Below are 21,376 nucleotides of genomic sequence, written 5' to 3' on the forward strand. Positions count from 1 at the left end.
CCCTTCCCACCTCCTCCTCCTCCTCCTCCTCCCCCCCCACCCCCCACCCCCGCCCGACATGGCTCAGGGCTCAGAGACACCTCAGACTCTTGCTACCCAAAGTGCAAAGGGCATCAGTTGCTCATCCAAACCCCCCGCCCAGCAGACCACGTTGTCCAGCCAGCCCCCGGGCCTCCCTGGGGTACCCAGCACAAAAGGGCAGACACCCACCGGACCCTCAATCTCAGTTTTCGGATGTTTTTGCCACTCTAAGGACCCGCAGGCCAGCTGGGCCTTCGGGCAGGACAGAGAGCCCGCGGAATCCGACGTGGAGAGCTGGGTGTACGTCCCCATGAGGAGGCGGTCCCCACCTCCGCGGCTCTCCCCTTGCGGGGAGCGGCAGCCGCAGGGCCTCAGGGAAGACACCAGGCTGGGCCCCCACAGCACAGCGGGGGCACGTCCCCCGCACGCAACTTAGTGACGGCTGCTCGAGACTGCTGCGGCCACCCTGCTGCCGGGTTCCTGGAGGGCTTCCTGGAAGCAGCGTCCACACCAAGCCCTTGGAAGGCCCAGGGGACGGGGGAGCCGGTCATGCAGGGGCCGAGGACGGTGACGGGCAAGGAGGAGCATGTCAGGCAGGGGCCGAGGACGGGCCGGGCCGGGTAGGAAGGAGCCGTTCAGGCAGGGGCTGAGGACGGTGACGGGCCAGATGGGGAGGAGCGAGTCAGGCAGGGGTTGAAGTGATGGCCCGGGCGGGGAGGAGGGTGTCAGGCAGGGGCAGAGGATGGTGACAGGCCGGACGGGAAGGAGCCGGTCAGGCAGGGGCCCAGGACAGTGACGGGCCTGGCCGGGGGGGGGGGGGGGAGTGCGTCAGGCAGGGGCACAGGAGACGGGCTGGGTAAGGGTTAGGGTTACAGTTAGGGCACAATTCACAATCGCAAAGATGTGGAAGCGACCCGAGTGCCCATCCATCCAGGAGTGCACTAATAAAATGTGGCGCGTGGACACCACGGAGTGCTATTTGGCTATGAGGAGCAGTGGTGAGAGGGCACCTCTCGTGTTCTCCCGGCCAGAGCTGGAACCCGTTCCAGTAAGCCAAGTGTCCCAAGAACGGACACAAGAGCGCCACGTGCGCGCGCTCGCCAGCAGATTGGTAGGGACCGATGGACACCTAAGTGGACACAGAGGAATCGCCTTCATCGGGTGGGTGTCGGGCGGGCGGGGGGAGGGGATGGGCGTGCACATCCATTAGGAATGGGGTGGGTGCGCACCAACCGGGGCATGGGCGCACTTGAAGCTCTGACCCGAGGGGGGAGGCTGGGACAGGGCGATGCAGCTGACCTTAACATTGGTACCCCCACCATACGCTGGGAGAAAATGAGAAATAAATGAAATCAGAAAACGGGGAGGAGGGGGGCACGGGCAATACATGTCACCTCAATACGTGGACTCCCATGATCTGCTCGGAAAGAGAGAGAAAAGAAAATGTAATCATAGAGATAAGAGACACCTTTTCAGAAAATGAATCCGAAAAGAAAAGTAAAATGAGGCCTGTGGAGCAGGTCTGCGTGTGACTCCGGATCCCCCAACATCCAGTGCCACCACCGAAGATTCCTACGTGTAGAACCCCAAAAGCAACGGGACGAGAGTTCTGGTCACATACTCGCTCAAAATGACGTCCTGGAATTCTCCTGGAACTCCCTCCCCTCTCGGCCTCTCAAGGTTTCCTCCAGCGTGTCGGTTCCCACAGACCAGACCTTTGGTCTGACACCTGACAGTCCAGATGCCACGCATGCTGCCGCGTGGCGGCGGTGTCACGGCTCGGGACAAGAGGAGGCCCCACGGTGCGGGCTGGGGCGCCAGGCACCGCGACGGGCGCTGAGGGTGGGGGTGATCCCCCGGACCGCCGCCGCGCTCCCAGAAAGGGGACAGAACAAGAGGCAAAAAAAAAAAAAAAAAAAGCCTACGGCACCCGGTATTCCCAGGCGGTCTCCCATCCAAGTACCAACCAGGCCCGACCCTGCTTAGCTTCCGAGACCAGAGGAGATCGGGGGCGTTCAGGGTGGTGTGGCCCTAGACGGCGGAGGGCGCCCCTGCCCCGCTCAAGAAGCCGAGCCTCTCTGCGCTTCCCCGCCGCCTCCTCCCGCCCCAGGCCCCGCGCCGCCGGGTCGGGTCGGGTCGGGCCTGTTGAGTTCGCCAGCCAGCCGGGTCCGGCGGGCTCCCAGGGACGGGGGTGACGGGCGGGGCGGGGCGGGGTGGGGGGCTGTCTCTCTATACACACACACACACTCACACTCACTCACACTCACACAAGATGCTCCTCCACGGCTGTACTCGCCAAGGTGGAGACCTTCCAGCCCCCATCCTCTCCTGGCCTGGCCTCCTTCACCTACCCGCTGCCCACCCCCAGCCCGTCGCCGCCGCAGCCGCCGCCGCCTCCGAGGCGGCCACTGACTGCGCACGCGCGGGGCGCTTGCCCTTTGACCCCAGCCAGGGGCCGCCCTCCCCCACAACCCCTTTCAGCTGCGCCCCCCCGCCCTGTGCGTGGGCTGCCGCCTATTCCCCCGGGTCAGGGCTGGGGCACAGCGCATGGGGGAGGGGAGCGAGTGTAGGGGCGTCTCTCGGGATGTGTCCCATGGGTGTGGTGGGGTGGGGTGGGGTGCTTTGGGGGGCTCTGAAGAAATCAATCCCCTCCATCTCCTCCCTCTGGAAAACGCCCAAGCCCTTGGAGACCTGCGGGCACTGCTACCGTGGGGGCCGGGACCCTCCTCTGTGTCCTCCTGTGGCCCAGTCCAAGGGGCCTGGGCCTGGCCGGGGCTGCATTGGACCCCGACCACCCTGGCGTGTGGACTCCCTAAAAATCGGCGATTAGATATTGGATTCCAGCTTCATTGAGGTCATTTCACTAATGAGTGCACCGGAAAGAGTTTCCTAAACCATCTGTGAGGGTGGCAACTGAAAGAGAATTTTAAAGCTGACAGAATAGGCGAGGGAAGGCATAGGAGATTTCCACACCCAGCAAGGAAGACTTTCCCGAAATGGAAGAAAGAAACGAGCAAACAGAGACACCGGTAGCCCGCCCGGATCAGAGTCTGCCCCTGAGAGAAAGTACCCTGACCAGGTTCACCCGTGGGTGGTTGGCGAGCTAGCGGCATTCAGAAGAGCGAGGCCCGCAGTCTGTGCGGAAGACACCTGCACTCGGGTGTGTGTGGCGGCACAATTCACAAGCAGCTCCAGATGTTAAACCAAGGAGAAGCCAGGGAGTTCCCAACGCCCCAGGTGTCCTCAGCCCACGACCGGCTGCTGTGGGAATGCGAAGCCCGGCTCCTTGTCTCAGAGCGGGACAACCAGGAGGTGTGATGTACACCCCGGGGTTCCCAGGAGGATCAGGCTGAAGCTGGGACTTGGCCTCAAAGTGTCCCCTCGCATGGCCACCCCCTTCCCCTTCCTGCTCCTCTACTCCTGGTGCCCCTCCATCCAGGGGCCAGACCTTAAAGAGTCACCGCAAGAGAATCCTGGTCCCAAAGGAGCCTTCTGGGGGACCCGTGCTGAGAGAGGTTGTGGGCATGGCCCGCTGGGGCTCTGCCCGACCCAGGGCTGAGAGATGCAACCTCCCAGCTCTGGGTCCCTGCAGCAAGTGTTGGCAAGCACAGGGCCAGTCCTCCAAAGGCCCAGGTGCAGGGAGCCCAGGCCAAGCAGCCTGTGGAAGAAGCCACTTGCCGTGCCACCCCGGGAACAGGACTGCAGGCCCCGGCCCTTCCCACCTCCTCCTCCTCCTCCTCCTCCCCCCCCACCCCCCACCCCCGCCCGACATGGCTCAGGGCTCAGAGACACCTCAGACTCTTGCTACCCAAAGTGCAAAGGGCATCAGTTGCTCATCCAAACCCCCCGCCCAGCAGACCACGTTGTCCAGCCAGCCCCCGGGCCTCCCTGGGGTACCCAGCACAAAAGGGCAGACACCCACCGGACCCTCAATCTCAGTTTTCGGATGTTTTTGCCACTCTAAGGACCCGCAGGCCAGCTGGGCCTTCGGGCAGGACAGAGAGCCCGCGGAATCCGACGTGGAGAGCTGGGTGTACGTCCCCATGAGGAGGCGGTCCCCACCTCCGCGGCTCTCCCCTTGCGGGGAGCGGCAGCCGCAGGGCCTCAGGGAAGACACCAGGCTGGGCCCCCACAGCACAGCGGGGGCACGTCCCCCGCACGCAACTTAGTGACGGCTGCTCGAGACTGCTGCGGCCACCCTGCTGCCGAGTTCCTGGAGGGCTTCCTGGAAGCAGCGTCCACACCAAGCCCTTGGAAGGCCCAGGGGACGGGGGAGCCGGTCATGCAGGGGCCGAGGACGGTGACGGGCAAGGAGGAGCATGTCAGGCAGGGGCCGAGGACGGGCCGGGCCGGGTAGGAAGGAGCCGTTCAGGCAGGGGCTGAGGACGGTGACGGGCCAGATGGGGAGGAGCGAGTCAGGCAGGGGTTGAAGTGATGGCCCGGGCGGGGAGGAGGGTGTCAGGCAGGGGCAGAGGATGGTGACAGGCCGGACGGGAAGGAGCCGGTCAGGCAGGGGCCCAGGACAGTGACGGGCCTGGCCGGGGGGGGGGGGGGAGTGCGTCAGGCAGGGGCACAGGAGACGGGCTGGGTAAGGGTTAGGGTTACAGTTAGGGCACAATTCACAATCGCAAAGATGTGGAAGCGACCCGAGTGCCCATCCATCCAGGAGTGCACTAATAAAATGTGGCGCGTGGACACCACGGAGTGCTATTTGGCTATGAGGAGCAGTGGTGAGAGGGCACCTCTCGTGTTCTCCCGGCCAGAGCTGGAACCCGTTCCAGTAAGCCAAGTGTCCCAAGAACGGACACAAGAGCGCCACGTGCGCGCGCTCGCCAGCAGATTGGTAGGGACCGATGGACACCTAAGTGGACACAGAGGAATCGCCTTCATCGGGTGGGTGTCGGGCGGGCGGGGGGAGGGGATGGGCGTGCACATCCATTAGGAATGGGGTGGGTGCGCACCAACCGGGGCATGGGCGCACTTGAAGCTCTGACCCGAGGGGGGAGGCTGGGACAGGGCGATGCAGCTGACCTTAACATTGGTACCCCCACCATACGCTGGGAGAAAATGAGAAATAAATGAAATCAGAAAACGGGGAGGAGGGGGGCACGGGCAATACATGTCACCTCAATACGTGGACTCCCATGATCTGCTCGGAAAGAGAGAGAAAAGAAAATGTAATCATAGAGATAAGAGACACCTTTTCAGAAAATGAATCCGAAAAGAAAAGTAAAATGAGGCCTGTGGAGCAGGTCTGCGTGTGACTCCGGATCCCCCAACATCCAGTGCCACCACCGAAGATTCCTACGTGTAGAACCCCAAAAGCAACGGGACGAGAGTTCTGGTCACATACTCGCTCAAAATGACGTCCTGGAATTCTCCTGGAACTCCCTCCCCTCTCGGCCTCTCAAGGTTTCCTCCAGCGTGTCGGTTCCCACAGACCAGACCTTTGGTCTGACACCTGACAGTCCAGATGCCACGCATGCTGCCGCGTGGCGGCGGTGTCACGGCTCGGGACAAGAGGAGGCCCCACGGTGCGGGCTGGGGCGCCAGGCACCGCGACGGGCGCTGAGGGTGGGGGTGATCCCCCGGACCGCCGCCGCGCTCCCAGAAAGGGGACAGAACAAGAGGCAAAAAAAAAAAAAAAAAAGCCTACGGCACCCGGTATTCCCAGGCGGTCTCCCATCCAAGTACCAACCAGGCCCGACCCTGCTTAGCTTCCGAGACCAGAGGAGATCGGGGGCGTTCAGGGTGGTGTGGCCCTAGACGGCGGAGGGCGCCCCTGCCCCGCTCAAGAAGCCGAGCCTCTCTGCGCTTCCCCGCCGCCTCCTCCCGCCCCAGGCCCCGCGCCGCCGGGTCGGGTCGGGTCGGGCCTGTTGAGTTCGCCAGCCAGCCGGGTCCGGCGGGCTCCCAGGGACGGGGGTGACGGGCGGGGCGGGGCGGGGTGGGGGGCTGTCTCTCTATACACACACACACACTCACACTCACTCACACTCACACAAGATGCTCCTCCACGGCTGTACTCGCCAAGGTGGAGACCTTCCAGCCCCCATCCTCTCCTGGCCTGGCCTCCTTCACCTACCCGCTGCCCACCCCCAGCCCGTCGCCGCCGCAGCCGCCGCCGCCTCCGAGGCGGCCACTGACTGCGCACGCGCGGGGCGCTTGCCCTTTGACCCCAGCCAGGGGCCGCCCTCCCCCACAACCCCTTTCAGCTGCGCCCCCCCGCCCTGTGCGTGGGCTGCCGCCTATTCCCCCGGGTCAGGGCTGGGGCACAGCGCATGGGGGAGGGGAGCGAGTGTAGGGGCGTCTCTCGGGATGTGTCCCATGGGTGTGGTGGGGTGGGGTGGGGTGCTTTGGGGGGCTCTGAAGAAATCAATCCCCTCCATCTCCTCCCTCTGGAAAACGCCCAAGCCCTTGGAGACCTGCGGGCACCGCTACCGTGGGGGCCGGGACCCTCCTCTGTGTCCTCCTGTGGCCCAGTCCAAGGGGCCTGGGCCTGGCCGGGGCTGCATTGGACCCCGACCACCCTGGCGTGTGGACTCCCTAAAAATCGGCGATTAGATATTGGATTCCAGCTTCATTGAGGTCATTTCACTAATGAGTGCACCGGAAAGAGTTTCCTAAACCATCTGTGAGGGTGGCAACTGAAAGAGAATTTTAAAGCTGACAGAATAGGCGAGGGAAGGCATAGGAGATTTCCACACCCAGCAAGGAAGACTTTCCCGAAATGGAAGAAAGAAACGAGCAAACAGAGACACCGGTAGCCCGCCCGGATCAGAGTCTGCCCCTGAGAGAAAGTACCCTGACCAGGTTCACCCGTGGGTGGTTGGCGAGCTAGCGGCATTCAGAAGAGCGAGGCCCGCAGTCTGTGCGGAAGACACCTGCACTCGGGTGTGTGTGGCGGCACAATTCACAAGCAGCTCCAGATGTTAAACCAAGGAGAAGCCAGGGAGTTCCCAACGCCCCAGGTGTCCTCAGCCCACGACCGGCTGCTGTGGGAATGCGAAGCCCGGCTCCTTGTCTCAGAGCGGGACAACCAGGAGGTGTGATGTACACCCCGGGGTTCCCAGGAGGATCAGGCTGAAGCTGGGACTTGGCCTCAAAGTGTCCCCTCGCATGGCCACCCCCTTCCCCTTCCTGCTCCTCTACTCCTGGTGCCCCTCCATCCAGGGGCCAGACCTTAAAGAGTCACCGCAAGAGAATCCTGGTCCCAAAGGAGCCTTCTGGGGGACCCGTGCTGAGAGAGGTTGTGGGCATGGCCCGCTGGGGCTCTGCCCGACCCAGGGCTGAGAGATGCAACCTCCCAGCTCTGGGTCCCTGCAGCAAGTGTTGGCAAGCACAGGGCCAGTCCTCCAAAGGCCCAGGTGCAGGGAGCCCAGGCCAAGCAGCCTGTGGAAGAAGCCACTTGCCGTGCCACCCCGGGAACAGGACTGCAGGCCCCGGCCCTTCCCACCTCCTCCTCCTCCTCCTCCTCCCCCCCCACCCCCCACCCCCGCCCGACATGGCTCAGGGCTCAGAGACACCTCAGACTCTTGCTACCCAAAGTGCAAAGGGCATCAGTTGCTCATCCAAACCCCCCGCCCAGCAGACCACGTTGTCCAGCCAGCCCCCGGGCCTCCCTGGGGTACCCAGCACAAAAGGGCAGACACCCACCGGACCCTCAATCTCAGTTTTCGGATGTTTTTGCCACTCTAAGGACCCGCAGGCCAGCTGGGCCTTCGGGCAGGACAGAGAGCCCGCGGAATCCGACGTGGAGAGCTGGGTGTACGTCCCCATGAGGAGGCGGTCCCCACCTCCGCGGCTCTCCCCTTGCGGGGAGCGGCAGCCGCAGGGCCTCAGGGAAGACACCAGGCTGGGCCCCCACAGCACAGCGGGGGCACGTCCCCCGCACGCAACTTAGTGACGGCTGCTCGAGACTGCTGCGGCCACCCTGCTGCCGAGTTCCTGGAGGGCTTCCTGGAAGCAGCGTCCACACCAAGCCCTTGGAAGGCCCAGGGGACGGGGGAGCCGGTCATGCAGGGGCCGAGGACGGTGACGGGCAAGGAGGAGCATGTCAGGCAGGGGCCGAGGACGGGCCGGGCCGGGTAGGAAGGAGCCGTTCAGGCAGGGGCTGAGGACGGTGACGGGCCAGATGGGGAGGAGCGAGTCAGGCAGGGGTTGAAGTGATGGCCCGGGCGGGGAGGAGGGTGTCAGGCAGGGGCAGAGGATGGTGACAGGCCGGACGGGAAGGAGCCGGTCAGGCAGGGGCCCAGGACAGTGACGGGCCTGGCCGGGGGGGGGGGGGGAGTGCGTCAGGCAGGGGCACAGGAGACGGGCTGGGTAAGGGTTAGGGTTACAGTTAGGGCACAATTCACAATCGCAAAGATGTGGAAGCGACCCGAGTGCCCATCCATCCAGGAGTGCACTAATAAAATGTGGCGCGTGGACACCACGGAGTGCTATTTGGCTATGAGGAGCAGTGGTGAGAGGGCACCTCTCGTGTTCTCCCGGCCAGAGCTGGAACCCGTTCCAGTAAGCCAAGTGTCCCAAGAACGGACACAAGAGCGCCACGTGCGCGCGCTCGCCAGCAGATTGGTAGGGACCGATGGACACCTAAGTGGACACAGAGGAATCGCCTTCATCGGGTGGGTGTCGGGCGGGCGGGGGGAGGGGATGGGCGTGCACATCCATTAGGAATGGGGTGGGTGCGCACCAACCGGGGCATGGGCGCACTTGAAGCTCTGACCCGAGGGGGGAGGCTGGGACAGGGCGATGCAGCTGACCTTAACATTGGTACCCCCACCATACGCTGGGAGAAAATGAGAAATAAATGAAATCAGAAAACGGGGAGGAGGGGGGCACGGGCAATACATGTCACCTCAATACGTGGACTCCCATGATCTGCTCGGAAAGAGAGAGAAAAGAAAATGTAATCATAGAGATAAGAGACACCTTTTCAGAAAATGAATCCGAAAAGAAAAGTAAAATGAGGCCTGTGGAGCAGGTCTGCGTGTGACTCCGGATCCCCCAACATCCAGTGCCACCACCGAAGATTCCTACGTGTAGAACCCCAAAAGCAACGGGACGAGAGTTCTGGTCACATACTCGCTCAAAATGACGTCCTGGAATTCTCCTGGAACTCCCTCCCCTCTCGGCCTCTCAAGGTTTCCTCCAGCGTGTCGGTTCCCACAGACCAGACCTTTGGTCTGACACCTGACAGTCCAGATGCCACGCATGCTGCCGCGTGGCGGCGGTGTCACGGCTCGGGACAAGAGGAGGCCCCACGGTGCGGGCTGGGGCGCCAGGCACCGCGACGGGCGCTGAGGGTGGGGGTGATCCCCCGGACCGCCGCCGCGCTCCCAGAAAGGGGACAGAACAAGAGGCAAAAAAAAAAAAAAAAAAGCCTACGGCACCCGGTATTCCCAGGCGGTCTCCCATCCAAGTACCAACCAGGCCCGACCCTGCTTAGCTTCCGAGACCAGAGGAGATCGGGGGCGTTCAGGGTGGTGTGGCCCTAGACGGCGGAGGGCGCCCCTGCCCCGCTCAAGAAGCCGAGCCTCTCTGCGCTTCCCCGCCGCCTCCTCCCGCCCCAGGCCCCGCGCCGCCGGGTCGGGTCGGGTCGGGCCTGTTGAGTTCGCCAGCCAGCCGGGTCCGGCGGGCTCCCAGGGACGGGGGTGACGGGCGGGGCGGGGCGGGGTGGGGGGCTGTCTCTCTATACACACACACACACTCACACTCACTCACACTCACACAAGATGCTCCTCCACGGCTGTACTCGCCAAGGTGGAGACCTTCCAGCCCCCATCCTCTCCTGGCCTGGCCTCCTTCACCTACCCGCTGCCCACCCCCAGCCCGTCGCCGCCGCAGCCGCCGCCGCCTCCGAGGCGGCCACTGACTGCGCACGCGCGGGGCGCTTGCCCTTTGACCCCAGCCAGGGGCCGCCCTCCCCCACAACCCCTTTCAGCTGCGCCCCCCCGCCCTGTGCGTGGGCTGCCGCCTATTCCCCCGGGTCAGGGCTGGGGCACAGCGCATGGGGGAGGGGAGCGAGTGTAGGGGCGTCTCTCGGGATGTGTCCCATGGGTGTGGTGGGGTGGGGTGGGGTGCTTTGGGGGGCTCTGAAGAAATCAATCCCCTCCATCTCCTCCCTCTGGAAAACGCCCAAGCCCTTGGAGACCTGCGGGCACCGCTACCGTGGGGGCCGGGACCCTCCTCTGTGTCCTCCTGTGGCCCAGTCCAAGGGGCCTGGGCCTGGCCGGGGCTGCATTGGACCCCGACCACCCTGGCGTGTGGACTCCCTAAAAATCGGCGATTAGATATTGGATTCCAGCTTCATTGAGGTCATTTCACTAATGAGTGCACCGGAAAGAGTTTCCTAAACCATCTGTGAGGGTGGCAACTGAAAGAGAATTTTAAAGCTGACAGAATAGGCGAGGGAAGGCATAGGAGATTTCCACACCCAGCAAGGAAGACTTTCCCGAAATGGAAGAAAGAAACGAGCAAACAGAGACACCGGTAGCCCGCCCGGATCAGAGTCTGCCCCTGAGAGAAAGTACCCTGACCAGGTTCACCCGTGGGTGGTTGGCGAGCTAGCGGCATTCAGAAGAGCGAGGCCCGCAGTCTGTGCGGAAGACACCTGCACTCGGGTGTGTGTGGCGGCACAATTCACAAGCAGCTCCAGATGTTAAACCAAGGAGAAGCCAGGGAGTTCCCAACGCCCCAGGTGTCCTCAGCCCACGACCGGCTGCTGTGGGAATGCGAAGCCCGGCTCCTTGTCTCAGAGCGGGACAACCAGGAGGTGTGATGTACACCCCGGGGTTCCCAGGAGGATCAGGCTGAAGCTGGGACTTGGCCTCAAAGTGTCCCCTCGCATGGCCACCCCCTTCCCCTTCCTGCTCCTCTACTCCTGGTGCCCCTCCATCCAGGGGCCAGACCTTAAAGAGTCACCGCAAGAGAATCCTGGTCCCAAAGGAGCCTTCTGGGGGACCCGTGCTGAGAGAGGTTGTGGGCATGGCCCGCTGGGGCTCTGCCCGACCCAGGGCTGAGAGATGCAACCTCCCAGCTCTGGGTCCCTGCAGCAAGTGTTGGCAAGCACAGGGCCAGTCCTCCAAAGGCCCAGGTGCAGGGAGCCCAGGCCAAGCAGCCTGTGGAAGAAGCCACTTGCCGTGCCACCCCGGGAACAGGACTGCAGGCCCCGGCCCTTCCCACCTCCTCCTCCTCCTCCTCCTCCCCCCCCACCCCCCACCCCCGCCCGACATGGCTCAGGGCTCAGAGACACCTCAGACTCTTGCTACCCAAAGTGCAAAGGGCATCAGTTGCTCATCCAAACCCCCCGCCCAGCAGACCACGTTGTCCAGCCAGCCCCCGGGCCTCCCTGGGGTACCCAGCACAAAAGGGCAGACACCCACCGGACCCTCAATCTCAGTTTTCGGATGTTTTTGCCACTCTAAGGACCCGCAGGCCAGCTGGGCCTTCGGGCAGGACAGAGAGCCCGCGGAATCCGACGTGGAGAGCTGGGTGTACGTCCCCATGAGGAGGCGGTCCCCACCTCCGCGGCTCTCCCCTTGCGGGGAGCGGCAGCCGCAGGGCCTCAGGGAAGACACCAGGCTGGGCCCCCACAGCACAGCGGGGGCACGTCCCCCGCACGCAACTTAGTGACGGCTGCTCGAGACTGCTGCGGCCACCCTGCTGCCGGGTTCCTGGAGGGCTTCCTGGAAGCAGCGTCCACACCAAGCCCTTGGAAGGCCCAGGGGACGGGGGAGCCGGTCATGCAGGGGCCGAGGACGGTGACGGGCAAGGAGGAGCATGTCAGGCAGGGGCCGAGGACGGGCCGGGCCGGGTAGGAAGGAGCCGTTCAGGCAGGGGCTGAGGACGGTGACGGGCCAGATGGGGAGGAGCGAGTCAGGCAGGGGTTGAAGTGATGGCCCGGGCGGGGAGGAGGGTGTCAGGCAGGGGCAGAGGATGGTGACAGGCCGGACGGGAAGGAGCCGGTCAGGCAGGGGCCCAGGACAGTGACGGGCCTGGCCGGGGGGGGGGGGGGGGAGTGCGTCAGGCAGGGGCACAGGAGACGGGCTGGGTAAGGGTTAGGGTTACAGTTAGGGCACAATTCACAATCGCAAAGATGTGGAAGCGACCCGAGTGCCCATCCATCCAGGAGTGCACTAATAAAATGTGGCGCGTGGACACCACGGAGTGCTATTTGGCTATGAGGAGCAGTGGTGAGAGGGCACCTCTCGTGTTCTCCCGGCCAGAGCTGGAACCCGTTCCAGTAAGCCAAGTGTCCCAAGAACGGACACAAGAGCGCCACGTGCGCGCGCTCGCCAGCAGATTGGTAGGGACCGATGGACACCTAAGTGGACACAGAGGAATCGCCTTCATCGGGTGGGTGTCGGGCGGGCGGGGGGAGGGGATGGGCGTGCACATCCATTAGGAATGGGGTGGGTGCGCACCAACCGGGGCATGGGCGCACTTGAAGCTCTGACCCGAGGGGGGAGGCTGGGACAGGGCGATGCAGCTGACCTTAACATTGGTACCCCCACCATACGCTGGGAGAAAATGAGAAATAAATGAAATCAGAAAACGGGGAGGAGGGGGGCACGGGCAATACATGTCACCTCAATACGTGGACTCCCATGATCTGCTCGGAAAGAGAGAGAAAAGAAAATGTAATCATAGAGATAAGAGACACCTTTTCAGAAAATGAATCCGAAAAGAAAAGTAAAATGAGGCCTGTGGAGCAGGTCTGCGTGTGACTCCGGATCCCCCAACATCCAGTGCCACCACCGAAGATTCCTACGTGTAGAACCCCAAAAGCAACGGGACGAGAGTTCTGGTCACATACTCGCTCAAAATGACGTCCTGGAATTCTCCTGGAACTCCCTCCCCTCTCGGCCTCTCAAGGTTTCCTCCAGCGTGTCGGTTCCCACAGACCAGACCTTTGGTCTGACACCTGACAGTCCAGATGCCACGCATGCTGCCGCGTGGCGGCGGTGTCACGGCTCGGGACAAGAGGAGGCCCCACGGTGCGGGCTGGGGCGCCAGGCACCGCGACGGGCGCTGAGGGTGGGGGTGATCCCCCGGACCGCCGCCGCGCTCCCAGAAAGGGGACAGAACAAGAGGCAAAAAAAAAAAAAAAAAAAGCCTACGGCACCCGGTATTCCCAGGCGGTCTCCCATCCAAGTACCAACCAGGCCCGACCCTGCTTAGCTTCCGAGACCAGAGGAGATCGGGGGCGTTCAGGGTGGTGTGGCCCTAGACGGCGGAGGGCGCCCCTGCCCCGCTCAAGAAGCCGAGCCTCTCTGCGCTTCCCCGCCGCCTCCTCCCGCCCCAGGCCCCGCGCCGCCGGGTCGGGTCGGGTCGGGCCTGTTGAGTTCGCCAGCCAGCCGGGTCCGGCGGGCTCCCAGGGACGGGGGTGACGGGCGGGGCGGGGCGGGGTGGGGGGCTGTCTCTCTATACACACACACACACTCACACTCACTCACACTCACACAAGATGCTCCTCCACGGCTGTACTCGCCAAGGTGGAGACCTTCCAGCCCCCATCCTCTCCTGGCCTGGCCTCCTTCACCTACCCGCTGCCCACCCCCAGCCCGTCGCCGCCGCAGCCGCCGCCGCCTCCGAGGCGGCCACTGACTGCGCACGCGCGGGGCGCTTGCCCTTTGACCCCAGCCAGGGGCCGCCCTCCCCCACAACCCCTTTCAGCTGCGCCCCCCCGCCCTGTGCGTGGGCTGCCGCCTATTCCCCCGGGTCAGGGCTGGGGCACAGCGCATGGGGGAGGGGAGCGAGTGTAGGGGCGTCTCTCGGGATGTGTCCCATGGGTGTGGTGGGGTGGGGTGGGGTGCTTTGGGGGGCTCTGAAGAAATCAATCCCCTCCATCTCCTCCCTCTGGAAAACGCCCAAGCCCTTGGAGACCTGCGGGCACCGCTACCGTGGGGGCCGGGACCCTCCTCTGTGTCCTCCTGTGGCCCAGTCCAAGGGGCCTGGGCCTGGCCGGGGCTGCATTGGACCCCGACCACCCTGGCGTGTGGACTCCCTAAAAATCGGCGATTAGATATTGGATTCCAGCTTCATTGAGGTCATTTCACTAATGAGTGCACCGGAAAGAGTTTCCTAAACCATCTGTGAGGGTGGCAACTGAAAGAGAATTTTAAAGCTGACAGAATAGGCGAGGGAAGGCATAGGAGATTTCCACACCCAGCAAGGAAGACTTTCCCGAAATGGAAGAAAGAAACGAGCAAACAGAGACACCGGTAGCCCGCCCGGATCAGAGTCTGCCCCTGAGAGAAAGTACCCTGACCAGGTTCACCCGTGGGTGGTTGGCGAGCTAGCGGCATTCAGAAGAGCGAGGCCCGCAGTCTGTGCGGAAGACACCTGCACTCGGGTGTGTGTGGCGGCACAATTCACAAGCAGCTCCAGATGTTAAACCAAGGAGAAGCCAGGGAGTTCCCAACGCCCCAGGTGTCCTCAGCCCACGACCGGCTGCTGTGGGAATGCGAAGCCCGGCTCCTTGTCTCAGAGCGGGACAACCAGGAGGTGTGATGTACACCCCGGGGTTCCCAGGAGGATCAGGCTGAAGCTGGGACTTGGCCTCAAAGTGTCCCCTCGCATGGCCACCCCCTTCCCCTTCCTGCTCCTCTACTCCTGGTGCCCCTCCATCCAGGGGCCAGACCTTAAAGAGTCACCGCAAGAGAATCCTGGTCCCAAAGGAGCCTTCTGGGGGACCCGTGCTGAGAGAGGTTGTGGGCATGGCCCGCTGGGGCTCTGCCCGACCCAGGGCTGAGAGATGCAACCTCCCAGCTCTGGGTCCCTGCAGCAAGTGTTGGCAAGCACAGGGCCAGTCCTCCAAAGGCCCAGGTGCAGGGAGCCCAGGCCAAGCAGCCTGTGGAAGAAGCCACTTGCCGTGCCACCCCGGGAACAGGACTGCAGGCCCCGGCCCTTCCCACCTCCTCCTCCTCCTCCTCCTCCCCCCCCACCCCCCACCCCCGCCCGACATGGCTCAGGGCTCAGAGACACCTCAGACTCTTGCTACCCAAAGTGCAAAGGGCATCAGTTGCTCATCCAAACCCCCCGCCCAGCAGACCACGTTGTCCAGCCAGCCCCCGGGCCTCCCTGGGGTACCCAGCACAAAAGGGCAGACACCCACCGGACCCTCAATCTCAGTTTTCGGATGTTTTTGCCACTCTAAGGACCCGCAGGCCAGCTGGGCCTTCGGGCAGGACAGAGAGCCCGCGGAATCCGACGTGGAGAGCTGGGTGTACGTCCCCATGAGGAGGCGGTCCCCACCTCCGCGGCTCTCCCCTTGCGGGGAGCGGCAGCCGCAGGGCCTCAGGGAAGACACCAGGCTGGGCCCCCACAGCACAGCGGGGGCACGTCCCCCGCACGCAACTTAGTGACGGCTGCTCGAGACTGCTGCGGCCACCCTGCTGCCGGGTTCCTGGAGGGCTTCCTGGAAGCAGCGTCCACACCAAGCCCTTGGAAGGCCCAGGGGACGGGGGAGCCGGTCATGCAGGGGCCGAGGACGGTGACGGGCAAGGAGGAGCATGTCAGGCAGGGGCCGAGGACGGGCCGGGCCGGGTAGGAAGGAGCCGTTCAGGCAGGGGCTGAGGACGGTGACGGGCCAGATGGGGAGGAGCGAGTCAGGCAGGGGTTGAAGTGATGGCCCGGGCGGGGAGGAGGGTGTCAGGCAGGGGCAGAGGATGGTGACAGGCCGGACGGGAAGGAGCCGGTCAGGCAGGGGCCCAGGACAGTGACGGGCCTGGCCGGGGGGGGGGGGGGAGTGCGTCAGGCAGGGGCACAGGAGACGGGCTGGGTAAGGGTTAGGGTTACAGTTAGGGCACAATTCACAATCGCAAAGATGTGGAAGCGACCCGAGTGCCCATCCATCCAGGAGTGCACTAATAAAATGTGGCGCGTGGACACCACGGAGTGCTATTTGGCTATGAGGAGCAGTGGTGAGAGGGCACCTCTCGTGTTCTCCCGGCCAGAGCTGGAACCCGTTCCAGTAAGCCAAGTGTCCCAAGAACGGACACAAGAGCGCCACGTGCGCGCGCTCGCCAGCAGATTGGTAGGGACCGATGGACACCTAAGTGGACACAGAGGAATCGCCTTCATCGGGTGGGTGTCGGGCGGGCGGGGGGAGGGGATGGGCGTGCACATCCATTAGGAATGGGGTGGGTGCGCACCAACCGGGGCATGGGCGCACTTGAAGCTCTGACCCGAGGGGGGAGGCTGGGACAGGGCGATGCAGCTGACCTTAACATTGGTACCCCCACCATACGCTGGGAGAAAATGAGAAATAAATGAAATCAGAAAACGGGGAGGAGGGGGGCACGGGCAATACATGTCACCTCAATACGTGGACTCCCATGATCTGCTCGGAAAGAGAGAGAAAAGAAAATGTAATCATAGAGATAAGAGACACCTTTTCAGAAAATGAATCCGAAAAGAAAAGTAAAATGAGGCCTGTGGAGCAGGTCTGCGTGTGACTCCGGATCCCCCAACATCCAGTGCCACCACCGAAGATTCCTACGTGTAGAACCCCAAAAGCAACGGGACGAGAGTTCTGGTCACATACTCGCTCAAAATGACGTCCTGGAATTCTCCTGGAACTCCCTCCCCTCTCGGCCTCTCAAGGTTTCCTCCAGCGTGTCGGTTCCCACAGACCAGACCTTTGGTCTGACACCTGACAGTCCAGATGCCACGCATGCTGCCGCGTGGCGGCGGTGTCACGGCTCGGGACAAGAGGAGGCCCCACGGTGCGGGCTGGGGCGCCAGGCACCGCGACGGGCGCTGAGGGTGGGGGTGATCCCCCGGACCGCCGCCGCGCTCCCAGAAAGGGGACAGAACAAGAGGCAAAAAAAAAAAAAAAAAAAGCCTACGGCACCCGGTATTCCCAGGCGGTCTCCCATCCAAGTACCAACCAGGCCCGACCCTGCTTAGCTTCCGAGACCAGAGGAGATCGGGGGCGTTCAGGGTGGTGTGGCCCTAGACGGCGGAGGGCGCCCCTGCCCCGCTCAAGAAGCCGAGCCTCTCTGCGCTTCCCCGCCGCCTCCTCCCGCCCCAGGCCCCGCGCCGCCGGGTCGGGTCGGGTCGGGCCTGTTGAGTTCGCCAGCCAGCCGGGTCCGGCGGGCTCCCAGGGACGGGGGTGACGGGCGGGGCGGGGCGGGGTGGGGGGCTGTCTCTCTATACACACACACACACTCACACTCACTCACACTCACACAAGATGCTCCTCCACGGCTGTACTCGCCAAGGTGGAGACCTTCCAGCCCCCATCCTCTCCTGGCCTGGCCTCCTTCACCTACCCGCTGCCCACCCCCAGCCCGTCGCCGCCGCAGCCGCCGCCGCCTCCGAGGCGGCCACTGACTGCGCACGCGCGGGGCGCTTGCCCTTTGACCCCAGCCAGGGGCCGCCCTCCCCCACAACCCCTTTCAGCTGCGCCCCCCCGCCCTGTGCGTGGGCTGCCGCCTATTCCCCCGGGTCAGGGCTGGGGCACAGCGCATGGGGGAGGGGAGCGAGTGTAGGGGCGTCTCTCGGGATGTGTCCCATGGGTGTGGTGGGGTGGGGTGGGGTGCTTTGGGGGGCTCTGAAGAAATCAATCCCCTCCATCTCCTCCCTCTGGAAAACGCCCAAGCCCTTGGAGACCTGCGGGCACTGCTACCGTGGGGGCCGGGACCCTCCTCTGTGTCCTCCTGTGGCCCAGTCCAAGGGGCCTGGGCCTGGCCGGGGCTGCATTGGACCCCGACCACCCTGGCGTGTGGACTCCCTAAAAATCGGCGATTAGATATTGGATTCCAGCTTCATTGAGGTCATTTCACTAATGAGTGCACCGGAAAGAGTTTCCTAAACCATCTGTGAGGGTGGCAACTGAAAGAGAATTTTAAAGCTGACAGAATAGGCGAGGGAAGGCATAGGAGATTTCCACACCCAGCAAGGAAGACTTTCCCGAAATGGAAGAAAGAAACGAGCAAACAGAGACACCGGTAGCCCGCCCGGATCAGAGTCTGCCCCTGAGAGAAAGTACCCTGACCAGGTTCACCCGTGGGTGGTTGGCGAGCTAGCGGCATTCAGAAGAGCGAGGCCCGCAGTCTGTGCGGAAGACACCTGCACTCGGGTGTGTGTGGCGGCACAATTCACAAGCAGCTCCAGATGTTAAACCAAGGAGAAGCCAGGGAGTTCCCAACGCCCCAGGTGTCCTCAGCCCACGACCGGCTGCTGTGGGAATGCGAAGCCCGGCTCCTTGTCTCAGAGCGGGACAACCAGGAGGTGTGATGTACACCCCGGGGTTCCCAGGAGGATCAGGCTGAAGCTGGGACTTGGCCTCAAAGTGTCCCCTCGCATGGCCACCCCCTTCCCCTTCCTGCTCCTCTACTCCTGGTGCCCCTCCATCCAGGGGCCAGACCTTAAAGAGTCACCGCAAGAGAATCCTGGTCCCAAAGGAGCCTTCTGGGGGACCCGTGCTGAGAGAGGTTGTGGGCATGGCCCGCTGGGGCTCTGCCCGACCCAGGGCTGAGAGATGCAACCTCCCAGCTCTGGGTCCCTGCAGCAAGTGTTGGCAAGCACAGGGCCAGTCCTCCAAAGGCCCAGGTGCAGGGAGCCCAGGCCAAGCAGCCTGTGGAAGAAGCCACTTGCCGTGCCACCCCGGGAACAGGACTGCAGGCCCCGGCCCTTCCCACCTCCTCCTCCTCCTCCTCCTCCCCCCCCACCCCCCACCCCCGCCCGACATGGCTCAGGGCTCAGAGACACCTCAGACTCTTGCTACCCAAAGTGCAAAGGGCATCAGTTGCTCATCCAAACCCCCCGCCCAGCAGACCACGTTGTCCAGCCAGCCCCCGGGCCTCCCTGGGGTACCCAGCACAAAAGGGCAGACACCCACCGGACCCTCAATCTCAGTTTTCGGATGTTTTTGCCACTCTAAGGACCCGCAGGCCAGCTGGGCCTTCGGGCAGGACAGAGAGCCCGCGGAATCCGACGTGGAGAGCTGGGTGTACGTCCCCATGAGGAGGCGGTCCCCACCTCCGCGGCTCTCCCCTTGCGGGGAGCGGCAGCCGCAGGGCCTCAGGGAAGACACCAGGCTGGGCCCCCACAGCACAGCGGGGGCACGTCCCCCGCACGCAACTTAGTGACGGCTGCTCGAGACTGCTGCGGCCACCCTGCTGCCGAGTTCCTGGAGGGCTTCCTGGAAGCAGCGTCCACACCAAGCCCTTGGAAGGCCCAGGGGACGGGGGAGCCGGTCATGCAGGGGCCGAGGACGGTGACGGGCAAGGAGGAGCATGTCAGGCAGGGGCCGAGGACGGGCCGGGCCGGGTAGGAAGGAGCCGTTCAGGCAGGGGCTGAGGACGGTGACGGGCCAGATGGGGAGGAGCGAGTCAGGCAGGGGTTGAAGTGATGGCCCGGGCGGGGAGGAGGGTGTCAGGCAGGGGCAGAGGATGGTGACAGGCCGGACGGGAAGGAGCCGGTCAGGCAGGGGCCCAGGACAGTGACGGGCCTGGCCGGGGGGGGGGGGGGGGAGTGCGTCAGGCAGGGGCACAGGAGACGGGCTGGGTAAGGGTTAGGGTTACAGTTAGGGCACAATTCACAATCGCAAAGATGTGGAAGCGACCCGAGTGCCCATCCATCCAGGAGTGCACTAATAAAATGTGGCGCGTGGACACCACGGAGTGCTATTTGGCTATGAGGAGCAGTGGTGAGAGGGCACCTCTCGTGTTCTCCCGGCCAGAGCTGGAACCCGTTCCAGTAAGCCAAGTGTCCCAAGAACGGACACAAGAGCGCCACGTGCGCGCGCTCGCCAGCAGATTGGTAGGGACCGATGGACACCTAAGTGGACACAGAGGAATCGCCTTCATCGGGTGGGTGTCGGGCGGGCGGGGGGAGGGGATGGGCGTGCACATCCATTAGGAATGGGGTGGGTGCGCACCAACCGGGGCATGGGCGCACTTGAAGCTCTGACCCGAGGGGGGAGGCTGGGACAGGGCGATGCAGCTGACCTTAACATTGGTACCCCCACCATACGCTGGGAGAAAATGAGAAATAAATGAAATCAGAAAACGGGGAGGAGGGGGGCACGGGCAATACATGTCACCTCAATACGTGGACTCCCATGATCTGCTCGGAAAGAGAGAGAAAAGAAAATGTAATCATAGAGATAAGAGACACCTTTTCAGAAAATGAATCCGAAAAGAAAAGTAAAATGAGGCCTGTGGAGCAGGTCTGCGTGTGACTCCGGATCCCCCAACATCCAGTGCCACCACCGAAGATTCCTACGTGTAGAACCCCAAAAGCAACGGGACGAGAGTTCTGGTCACATACTCGCTCAAAATGACGTCCTGGAATTCTCCTGGAACTCCCTCCCCTCTCGGCCTCTCAAGGTTTCCTCCAGCGTGTCGGTTCCCACAGACCAGACCTTTGGTCTGACACCTGACAGTCCAGATGCCACGCATGCTGCCGCGTGGCGGCGGTGTCACGGCTCGGGACAAGAGGAGGCCCCACGGTGCGGGCTGGGACGCCAGGCACCGCGACGGGCGCTGAGGGTGGGGGTGATCCCCCGGACCGCCGCCGCGCTCCCAGAAAGGGGACAGAACAAGAGGCAAAAAAAAAAAAAAAAAAGCCTACGGCACCCGGTATTCCCAGGCGGTCTCCCATCCAAGTACCAACCAGGCCCGACCCTGCTTAGCTTCCGAGACCAGAGGAGATCGGGGGCGTTCAGGGTGGTGTGGCCCTAGACGGCGGAGGGCGCCCCTGCCCCGCTCAAGAAGCCGAGCCTCTCTGCGCTTCCCCGCCGCCTCCTCCCGCCCCAGGCCCCGCGCCGCCGGGTCGGGTCGGGTCGGGCCTGTTGAGTTCGCCAGCCAGCCGGGTCCGGCGGGCTCCCAGGGACGGGGGTGACGGGCGGGGCGGGGCGGGGTGGGGGGCTGTCTCTCTATACACACACACACACTCACACTCACTCACACTCACACAAGATGCTCCTCCACGGCTGTACTCGCCAAGGTGGAGACCTTCCAGCCCCCATCCTCTCCTGGCCTGGCCTCCTTCACCTACCCGCTGCCCACCCCCAGCCCGTCGCCGCCGCAGCCGCCGCCGCCTCCGAGGCGGCCACTGACTGCGCACGCGCGGGGCGCTTGCCCTTTGACCCCAGCCAGGGGCCGCCCTCCCCCACAACCCCTTTCAGCTGCGCCCCCCCGCCCTGTGCGTGGGCTGCCGCCTATTCCCCCGGGTCAGGGCTGGGGCACAGCGCATGGGGGAGGGGAGCGAGTGTAGGGGCGTCTCTCGGGATGTGTCCCATGGGTGTGGTGGGGTGGGGTGGGGTGCTTTGGGGGGCTCTGAAGAAATCAATCCCCTCCATCTCCTCCCTCTGGAAAACGCCCAAGCCCTTGGAGACCTG

General features: G+C 63.8%; 6 non-coding genes across 6 annotated transcripts; all 6 read right to left on the reverse strand.

The window, feature by feature from the left end:
* Window positions 1-1,939: 1,939 nt before the first annotated feature.
* LOC142863674 (5S ribosomal RNA) lies at window positions 1,940-2,058 on the reverse strand. The gene has a single exon (XR_012914400.1). It is a non-coding gene; the product is annotated as a 5S ribosomal RNA (ribosomal RNA).
* Window positions 2,059-5,670: 3,612 nt separating this feature from the next.
* On the reverse strand, window positions 5,671-5,789 carry LOC142863685 (5S ribosomal RNA). Its single transcript, XR_012914401.1, has one exon. It is a non-coding gene; the product is annotated as a 5S ribosomal RNA (ribosomal RNA).
* A 3,612-nt stretch (window positions 5,790-9,401) lies between these two features.
* On the reverse strand, window positions 9,402-9,520 carry LOC142863696 (5S ribosomal RNA). Its single transcript, XR_012914402.1, has one exon. It is a non-coding gene; the product is annotated as a 5S ribosomal RNA (ribosomal RNA).
* Window positions 9,521-13,135: 3,615 nt separating this feature from the next.
* Window positions 13,136-13,254, reverse strand: LOC142863707 (5S ribosomal RNA). Its single transcript, XR_012914403.1, has one exon. It is a non-coding gene; the product is annotated as a 5S ribosomal RNA (ribosomal RNA).
* A 3,613-nt stretch (window positions 13,255-16,867) lies between these two features.
* Window positions 16,868-16,986, reverse strand: LOC142863718 (5S ribosomal RNA). The gene has a single exon (XR_012914404.1). It is a non-coding gene; the product is annotated as a 5S ribosomal RNA (ribosomal RNA).
* A 3,614-nt stretch (window positions 16,987-20,600) lies between these two features.
* On the reverse strand, window positions 20,601-20,719 carry LOC142863729 (5S ribosomal RNA). Its single transcript, XR_012914405.1, has one exon. It is a non-coding gene; the product is annotated as a 5S ribosomal RNA (ribosomal RNA).
* Window positions 20,720-21,376: the final 657 nt, after the last annotated feature.

Source organism: Microcebus murinus, chromosome 22, assembly GCF_040939455.1.
Source record: "Microcebus murinus isolate Inina chromosome 22, M.murinus_Inina_mat1.0, whole genome shotgun sequence".
In the NCBI taxonomy this organism is placed as follows: domain Eukaryota; kingdom Metazoa; phylum Chordata; class Mammalia; order Primates; family Cheirogaleidae; genus Microcebus; species Microcebus murinus.